The 10,501-nt window shown below is 41.9% G+C and overlaps 1 pseudogene; it reads right to left on the reverse strand.

Annotated features, from left to right (window-relative positions):
• Positions 1-2,430: 2,430 nt before the first annotated feature.
• Positions 2,431-5,648, reverse strand: LOC123801686 (cationic amino acid transporter 3 pseudogene; annotated as a pseudogene).
• Positions 5,649-10,501: the final 4,853 nt, after the last annotated feature.

The raw sequence follows: 10,501 nt of genomic DNA on the forward strand, positions 1-10,501 counted from the left end.
TCAGGCATAGCTGCACAGGGCAAAACTACAAGTGCCTGGTCTGGTTCTAGATGCTGGGTACAGATACAGTTCTGGATGGAGAGAAATGCTGTTTGTCAAGGAAGTCTCCCAGAAGATAGATTTAAAGGAATAGTACAGTGCTAGCCTGAGGAAACGAGAATTTTCTGTACCAAGGAAATGTGTAAGGGTCAATTTAATTTAAGATAAATTTATTAAATGTTCATTATGTGCCTGGCCCCCAGCTGGATGCACTCTGGGAGTGAACAGGATATACTCCTTACCCATGATCTATAATTAAGAGCAAAAAAAAAAAAATGAAAGAAAAAGGAAAAAAAGAAAGACACACAGATAACTGTGGTATGCTATTTTTTTATTTCAGATTCATTGAGGTACCATTGACATATAAAAGTGTAAGATGTTTAAAGTGTACATAGTGTTAATTTGACATACATATCTTTGGAATGATTCATTATGATCTGCCCACTGTGAAAGGATTAATGATGGTATTTTAATCTCTATGTGTCATTGAATGAGGGTGAGTGTAGAAAGGGCACCTTTGTTTCCCTCACTTCATCTTTACATGTGAAGAGGCTTCAGCTGGAGCTTTGGTTGTCAATGTGGTCCCTGGACCAGCAGCATCAGCATCACTTGGGAACTTGGTAGAAGTACAAGTTCTGGGCCCCACCCAGACCTCCTGAATTCCAAACACTGGGGACAGGGGCCCAGCAACCTGTTTTCACAGGCCCTCCAGATGTCATGGCACCCCCTGAAGTCGGACCACCACTGAGCAGAGTACTATTCCTGGCCACTCTCCACGGGGCCCTATCTCACTGGGACCTTGATTAATGAAGTGAAGACATAACACTGAGCATACCAGGCTTAGCTTCTTCCAATTTTTTGTTGGTCTTCTTTTTTTGTCCAGAACAAACCTGCCCACTGGACACATGCAATCCAACCTGCTCATACAGGAGAAAAACTAATAAAAACAGAGTCTCTCCTGTGGTGGCAGAAGAGGGACACTCAGCACTACATGTGATGAGGAGTAAATCTGCCTAATTAAGTGCTGCAGGATTAGTGAGCAATTAGGCTGCGGATCTACAGCTGATGACTTAATCATCTGTCTCTATGTCATGATTATCAATAGATTCCAAACACAGGAAGGGGAAATTGGGGTGTTATTTATTGGCCCTCTACAGCTCCAACAATGGGTTGTAGTGAAAAGTGGGCAGGGTACAGGTTCTGATTGTGTGCAGTAAGGAGACCTAGTTAAGAGAATAACAGGACAGAAGAACCAGAGGAATTTTTTAACTAAAGGGAACTTGAGAAATGATCATTTGTGACCCCTCCTGTTACAGATAAATAAACAGGGCATGGAGGGAAATGTGTGGCTTGCTCAAGGTCACATTGCTAGATAATGGTGGAGACAGAAGGAGAACCCAGGACACGTGGCTCTCAGTTGTGCACTTTCTGTGCAGGTGGACCAAAGCAGACAACAGTAGAAAAAATTTAAAGTCCAAGAATACAGATGTCGCTAAAAGAAGTACCAAACCAGGGATTTTCAACATGGGTAGTGGGCTCAAAACCAAAGTACTCTGTGCTCAGAGGAAACCTTTGACTCCGATCCACCTGTGCATGCTCTGTTGTCCCCTCACACAGCCAAGGCTCAGGATACACAGCCTGCTGGGTGTGTTCTGAACACTGCTTCCTTTTCTTGTGCTTTTCCTCGTGTTGTCCTGTGCAAGCCCCGTGTTCTACAATCTCTGCCTGCCACCCACTCTTCCTATCCCTGAAGAGAGCCAACTCAAATGCCATTCCAGTACAATGTCTTCTCTGATTTTACCAATGAACCCTCACCTCTGTGCCAGCCACAGATGGTCATCCTCCACTTGAATTCCCAAGACACTATATTTGTATACTTCCTACGACAACACTTTCTACTTTGTGTTATAGCTATGCTTTACCCCTTCTGTTAGAACATCAGCTTCTTAAGTGCCAGAGCCCTATGTCATCTTTTTTTGGTCTTTCTCCAGTTTATTTACTGAAATATAATGAACATACAGTATTGTTATGTTACTCTCAGGTGTACAATACAATGATTCAATAATTCCCCATATTTCTCAGTGCTCATCAAGATTATGTACTCTTATTTCCCTTTATTTAAATCACCCATTCCCCTATACATCTCCCCTTTGGCAACTACCAGTTTCTCCCCTATATTTAGGAGTCTGGGTTTTTTTTTTTTTTTTTTCATTTTTGTTTTGTCTTTTTTTTTCTTCTGAAGTTTTTTTAATTCTTAAATTCTACATAACAGTGAAGACATATGGCATTTGTTTTTCTCAGGCTTACATATTTTAATTAGCATTATACCCACCGAGGCCATCCATGTTGTTACAAATGGCGAGTCCATTTTTTTTTAATTTATCAGTGGGGCTAGGGTTGCTTCCATATCATGGCTATTATAAATAATGCTGCAATAAACATGGGGGTGCATATACTTTTTCGAACTCAAGTAACTAAAATGGTTTTGCACAGAGAAGGAAACTATCAACAACAAAAAAAGGCAACCTAGTGAATGGGAGAAGATATCTGCAAATGATATTTCAACAAGGGGTTAATACTCAAAATACATAAGGAACTTACACAACTTAATACCACAAAAAATCCAATTAAAAAATGGGCAGAGGACCTGAATAGATATTTTCCCAAAGAAGACAGATGGCTAACAGACAAATGAAAAGATGCTTAGTATCACTAATCATCAGGGAAATACAAATGAAAACTGCAATCAGATATCACTTTATACCTGCCAAGACAGCTAAAATCAAAAAGACAAGAAAAATAAGTGTTGCCAAAGATATGGAGAAAAAGGAACCCTCATGCACTCTTGGTGGGAATGTCAACTGCTGCAACCACTATGGAAAACAGTATGGAGTTTCCTCAAAAAATTTAAAACAGAACTACTATATGATCCAGTAATTCTGCTACTGCGTATTTTCTTAGGTAATCTCTACAGCCAATGTGGGGCTCAAACTCGCCAGTCTGAGAGCAAGAGTCATGCTCTACTGACTCCACCAGCTAGGCACCTCCCTCCCTAGTAGATATTTAACCAAAGAAAATGAAAACACTTTTTCAAGTTTCTTTTAATACTAATTTTATAAAAATCCAGTAAGCACCTACAGCCAAAATTGAAAAGTAGGAAGTTAAAAAAAAAAAAAAGGACAAAGAGCAAAGATACATCCTTCACCCTACCATAAATACAGAGCTCTATTAGTGTTCCCCCACCAACATCTCATAGGAGCCCTAGATTTCCATGTGCTCTAGAGTTCTCCCCATTACCGTGTAGGGCAAGCAGTCTGCTATTCACTTGTGATGATGTCAAGCCAAATATGGATTGACACTACTGAGTTCAAGGTCTACAGTTTGGGCCCTTAAGTAGTGTAAAGTGACCAGGCTTTGCTGGATCCCATAGCTGAAGTCGATAGCAAACCCAATCAGCATCCAGACACCACATCTCAGCCAGGTGGCAGCTGTCATCTGCATCATAAGGCAAACATTCACAAAGATGCTCAGGAGTGGGAGGAGAGGCAGAGCAGGGACCTTAAAGGGAAGGGGAGTGGAGCTCTGTGGCTGTCTCCAGATGACCCCAGTGATCCCAGTGATGAGTACCAGGAGCAACACAACCACTGTGATGGGACCTGGGTCTCCAGAAAGCAGACCTGGCCAGTGGGCCAGCACCAGGCAGAGGAGAGTCAGCAGCAGAGCAAGCAGTGAGGAGCAAACATAGACAACCCGGCCAGAGAGTGTAGTCGGGGTGGGGCTGCTTGGGAAAAATAGTCCCTGTAGAGTCAGCTTCTCTGCTGCAGGTCCCTTCTCCTCCTGCACTTACGCTTTATTTCCCCCATTCTCCTCCAGCACCTCTGTTTCATTTTTTCATCTCTCAGGCAGATGCCTGATGATGAGAACACAAAAAGTTACCAGGGAATAAGATATCAGGGTTCCAATTGACATGAGGTCCAGAAGATCAGCGAGTCCAAAGAAGAATACTGTGGTTGCTGCAATAATGCCAAAGATCACAATGGCTACAATGCGGCCATATGTGCCAATATGGAATCCGGCAAGAACAGGGAATAGGAGACCATCCTGCGCCATCATGTATATCACCCGATGTATGGGGAACGTAAACCTCCAATAGGTGACAAGAAAAAGACTACAGTAAATTGAAAAAGCTACAACATAGTAGGCAGGGACCCAGCCAATATGGAGAAATGCCTCAGGCAAGGTACTCCCAGGTGGAAGCTGGTACTAAGGCACCATAAAGGTAAGTGCCGTAGAGACACCAATTTACAAGAAAAAGCATGTGAACAGTGAAACCACAATGCCCATGGGGATGGAACACTGGGGATTATGTGATTCTTTGACTCTAGTAACAATAGTGCTGAAACCTACAAATGCATAAAAACAGGTAGCTGATCCTCAGAGAAGCCCCTGGAAGCCAAAAGGCATGAATCCTCCAGAGCCCAGAGGGCCCAAGCTAGAGGTGCCATTGAGTCCAGCCTGTATGTAGTCCTCTTCTGTGAGCTTCCAGTTGTGCAGGTCTCCCTTAATGAAGCCAAAGATAATGATAAAACTGAGAACCAAAAATTTCACCAATGTGATCAGTTTGAAAACTATGTAGTACTCACGATATCTCAGATTTTGAATTTCTGTGAGCAACAACAGAAGGACCATGGCAAAGTAGCCTAGATTGTCTGCCAAGACTTGGGGAACATGCCGTGAAATGCTCTCATTCCAGTTCCCAATCAAGATGTCAAGAGTTAAGGTCCAGACCTGGATCATAATGAATGCATCAGCAACAAAGGAGAGAATGAGATTTCAGCCAGTGATGAAACCCCAGAGTTCGCCCACAGTGACATAGGTGTAGAGATATGCAAAGCCAGGATGGGGAACCCAGTCACTAAACTCTGCATAGCACAGCCCAGCCAACAGTGAAGTCAGGCCCGCCACCAAAAAAGCAGATCACAATGGATGGTCCTGCTTGATTGGCACCTTAGTAGCCAGGAAATACACACCAACACCCACTGTGCGGCCCACACCCAGGGCCGCTAAATCCAGAGTGCTCAGTTTTATGCCAGTTTCAAACTCAAACACTTCCTCCAGCGAATGTCTGCATATGAGCTTTCGACCAAACCTGAGAAGTGCCTGACGCAGCATTCTAGCTGGAATTGAAGAGGATTCTAAGGATCAGGGAGCTGTAGCAAGCCCAGGGAGCCAACAGGGTTGGATCTGGTTCAGTGAGGCTGAGTTAAGCCAAGTTGGATGGGGGCTGCCGAGGTCCCTTGCTCAGGCTTCAAAGCTTGTGCTCCATATTTCTTCTGGTAAATATTATCCTTCCATAATGCCTAAGGAGACAATAAATATTTACTGAACAATGATGTTCAACCAACCAACGGAAACTCAAAACACATATGTAACTTGTTGCAGCCCACGTAATACACAAAATGACACCAAAAGACACCATAGAAAAATCAATCCTGCTTTTCCCGCAGAAAAACTACCAAATACGTCCCAACATTCTGATTTTTTAAAAATTTTATTTTTCAGTAGGCTTAATGCCCAGCATGGAACCCAACATGGGGTCCGAAATCACAACCCTGTGATCAAGACCTGAGCTGATATCAAGAGTCGGACTCAACCAACTGAGCCACCCAAGCACCCCAATATTCTCCTTTTTTTTTTTTTTTTGCTTGTAGTATTCTTTTTTTTTTATAATGATTTTTTATTATATTATGTTAGTCACCATACAGTACATCCCCGGTTTCCGATGTAAGGCTCGATGATTCATTAGTTGTGTATGGGGCACTGGGTGTTATACACAACTAATATTCTCCTTTTTTACACACCACATGAAACTCAAATACCATTTGAGTTCATAAGTCATGTAGCTTCATGTACTAATTAGGTGGTAAGACACAACAGGGCGTGATTGTATTGGGCTGTATGTAATTCACATGCAGGATATGTGCACAGTGCCTGAGCATGAGCAATGACATATTAATTCATAGACTAGAGGGCATCATTGCAATTATAGAACCATTTTTTATGTATCATCAGAGTTTAAAATACATATACCAGTCTCTCAGTCTTAAAACCCTTAGCCCCAACAGCAGCTAGCCTATGTTAGATGTCACTTGGGCCACTTTCTCCATTTTCTGCATCATCCATTCAGCTGTACATCCATTTAGATGGCCAAGAATCTATAGTCTGCCCCTTCCCTTTAGCCACATAGGCCTTCAGGGGCTCAATGAGCAGAGAGGAAGAGGGAGAAAAGGGTGTAACCACCTGAAAGAAGGAGAGGACCAGACTGTCTGGGAAGGAAACACTGGAGAACTGGGTGCAACAGCCAACCCATGGTCCCTGATTAGAAAGAGAGAGGAGCCAGAAAGGCTACATTGTGAATTCTGGCATTCAATTAACCTCACCCAAAGCAACCAGATAAAAAATCACTCCGATTTTTAAGTGAACAGTTATAAGAATGTGATCCATAGGGAGAAAAATAAGTCACCTACCTCAGGAGCTTACAACCTAAGCAATTCCTTCTGTCTCCTCCTCTCAGGGTTTCAGGAGAGAAGGTGAGCTCACTTCTGCAGAGAATCTCCTCACTGGCCACACTGTGCTCTCTACACACCCTGTGTCATCTGTGATGTCAGCTGCCAGGGGCCTGGGGATTCTGTCCTGCTCTGTGAGCTTGTAGTAAAACACTCACTTGTAACATCCTATGAATTTTTCACAAGCAGTTATTTTTAACTCATTCAAACTGTTGTCTGAACGTTTTCTTAATGAAAGAATCCTGCATGTGGTTCCCTCATCCCCATTCTCCTCTGCTGCTATTCAAATGGCCCCCTCCTCAAGGGGAACAAGGCTTTGTTCACAATTCACAGCAATGCCCAGGAAATGAGAAGTGGAGAGCAAAGAAAGCAGAGTCACGCAGCCTCCACTCTCCTCCCAACACAGCCTTTGGTTTTGAGAGAATTGTAGGAAATGTTGTCAGAGGTTTTTAAAGACAGAAAGCTCAAGTCAAAATTGAAAAGTCTTCTCTATAGATAATCAAACGGAACCCTGGAGTTATGGGCCAGACCTTCTGTCTACAAATCCATCTAGACTCCTTACTTGCCACTCACCAGTTGCAATGTTATGATTTACCAACAAGCACACAAGATAGATAAGAAGGGTCAATTCTTAACTTATGGAATCTTTCTACACTATTTGTGGTATTCCTGATCCATGACCAGGCTTCATGGTTCCCCACTGTCCTTCCTTCACATCCTTCCTTCCTTTATAATCTGATCTGTGCTGATTCCTGCAGCCTCATCCCCTGCCCAGTTTCTGCTCCAGATTCCCGAAATTTGGCACTCACTGTGTTCCCTTCCCCATAATACCCTCGTGGCCCATTCATGGAGCTAACCCCGACTTCTCTTTCATTTCCCGGCTCAGCAGTTGCTTCCCCAGGAAGCCTCCCCTGACCCTTATGCTGCCCTTCCTATGTGCTCTCCTAGCACTGGGACCTCCCCCATGTGTCACTGATCCAAATGTACCCAAATTCCAGGTCAGCTGCTGGTCTCCTCCATCAGACTGTGAGTTAGGTGCTCAATAAATATTTGTTGAACAAATGACCACGCTGAGAAGAGAAACCTGAAAGAGGCCATAATCCAGAATTCCTTTCTACTGGACATTGAGATACATACTTTGTAGCCAAGAAACCTTTATAATCCTGGCTCAGGTAAAGTTGTACATGGTATTACCTTCCTTGTGGAAGGTAATAACCTTAACCGCATATCATTCATATCATGTGATGATACCTTAACCGCATATCATTCATGGTTTTTGGTATTTGGTGTTTTGTAAAGAGAGAAAGGACCAAACGGAGGTGTAAAGTTATACATGGTATTACCTTCCTTGTGGAAGGTGAGCAACATGGATAGTATGGAGGGGAAACCAACTGTGATGATACCTTAACCGCATATCATTCATGGTAGGTACAAACCACACATAAGTGATAAAGAATTGTTTGCCTTTGAGGACACTTGCTTTAAAATATCTGGTTGCCTTGGATTATAGGCAATGAACCCCCATGCCCAGTTAGAGAAGCCCTACTTTTTTTTAAGGCATCATGCTCAGGCCCTATAATCCAGATAGAATATCCTAAGGCAGAAGTTCTTACTTTGGGGAACAGAGGCCGGCATAATGAAGACACCTGGGGACATTTTCAAACTTCAGATCCTCTCCCTCTGGAGATTCTTTGTCCACTAACACTGTACTTCCCATGACTGCTGCAAACCACCCCAAATGACAAGAAATTGTCCTCAAGTTCATGGAGAAGGGATTCTAAAAGCTTCTTTCACAGGAAGGCAGCACAGTTGAGTCGTTAGGAGCGAGGTTCTGCAGGTTTATACTACCCAAAGCAATCTACACGTTTGAAGCAATCCCTTCAAAATATCACCAGCATTTCTCACAGAGCTAGAACAACCCTAAAATTTGTACGGAACCACAAAAGACGCCAAATAGCCAAAGCAGTCTTGACAAGGAAAAGCAAAACTGGAGGCATCACAATTCTGGACATTAAGCTGTATTACAAAGCCATAGTCACCAAGAGAGTATGGTACTGGCACAAAAACAGACACCTAGATCAGTGGAACAGAATAGGAAACCCAGAAATGGACCCACAACTCTATGGTCAAATAATCTTCAACAAAGCAGGAAAGCATATCCAATGGAAAAAAGACAGTCTCTTCAACCAATGGTGCTGGGAATATTGGACAGCAACATGCAGAAGAATAAAACTGAACCACTTTCTTACTCCATACAAAAAATAAAGTCAAAATGGATGAAAGGCCTAAATGTGAGACAGAAAACCATTAAAATCCTATAGAAGAACACAAACAGTAACCTCTTTGACCTCAGGCATAGCAAATTCTTACAGACACGTCTCCAGGAGCAAGGGGAAAAAGGCAAAAATGAATTATTGGGACTTCATCAAGATAAAAAGCTTCTGCACAGCAAAGGAAACAATGAATAAATCTAAAAGACAATCTACAGAATGGGAGAAGTTATTTGCAAAGGACATATCTGATAAAGCGTTATTACACAAAATCTATAAAGAAGATATCGAACTCAACACGCCAAAGTAAATAATCCAGTCAAGAAAAGGGCAGAAGACATGAACAGACTTTTTTCCAAAGAAGACATCCAGATGGCTAACAGACACGTGAAAAAATGTTTAACATCACTCGGCATCAGGGAAATACAAATCAAAACCACAATGAGATACCACCTCACACCTGTCAGAACAGCTAAAATTAACAACACAAAAAACAACAGGTGTTGGTCAGGATGTAGAGAAAGGGGAAACCTCTTATACTGTTGGTGGGAATGTAAACTGGTGCAGCCACTCTGGAGAACAGTATGGAGGTTCTTCAAAAAGTTAAAAATAGAGCTACCCTTCAATCCAGTAATTGTACTACTGGGTATTTACTAAAGGATACAAAAATACTGATTTGAAGGGGAACATGCACCCTGATGTTTATAGCAACATTATTAACAATAGCCAAATTATGGAAAGAGCAAAATGCCCATCAACTGATGAATGAATAAAGATATATACATTTGTGTGTATATATAAACACGCACTGTGGAATATTATTCTGACATCAAAAAGAATGAAATCTTCCTATTTGCAATGATGTGGATGGAACTAGAGGTATTATGCTAACTGAAATAAGTCAGTCACAGAAAGATAAATTCCATACGATTTCACTCGTATATGAGATTTAACAAACAAAACAGATGAACATTGGGGAAAGAAAGGAAAAATAAATTAAGATGAAAACAGTGAGAGAAGCAAACCATAAGAGACTCTTAATGAGTGAGAACAAACTGAGGATTCCTGGAGGGAGGTGGGTGGGGATGGGCTAAATGGATAATGGGTTTAAGGAGGGCACTTGTTGTGATGAGCACTGGGTGTTAGATGTAAGTGATGAATCACTAAATTCTACACCTGAAACCAAATTTACCATATGTTTTAGCTAACTAGAATTTAAATAAAAACTTGAAATAAAAAAATGATCTGTCTACAAAACAATTTTCCACAGAAAATTGACTTTCTATAATACAACTGACCTCTGTTTTGAAAAACTATCCATGTCAGGAATGGCAGGCTGAGGAACAGTTGCAGATTAAAGGAGAATAAACACACATGACAATGAGATGCAATGCAGAGCCCTGTATAGCACTTGGATCAGGGAGAAACATTGTAGTATAAAACATTGAATAATTAGTAAACTTTGTATATGGACCATATTTCATGCAAACACACACACACACACACACACACACACACACACACACACACACACACTGGAGAGAGCAAGCCAATGTGCCAAATATTAACAACTGCTCAATCTCATTGAAAGTTTCAGCGGTGTTAATGCTTCTATTCTTGCAACTT

The sequence above is a fragment of the Ursus americanus genome, chromosome 25, assembly GCF_024610735.1.
Source record: "Ursus americanus isolate L20-20 chromosome 25, mUrsAme1.1.p, whole genome shotgun sequence".
Classification (NCBI taxonomy): Eukaryota; Metazoa; Chordata; class Mammalia; order Carnivora; family Ursidae; genus Ursus; species Ursus americanus.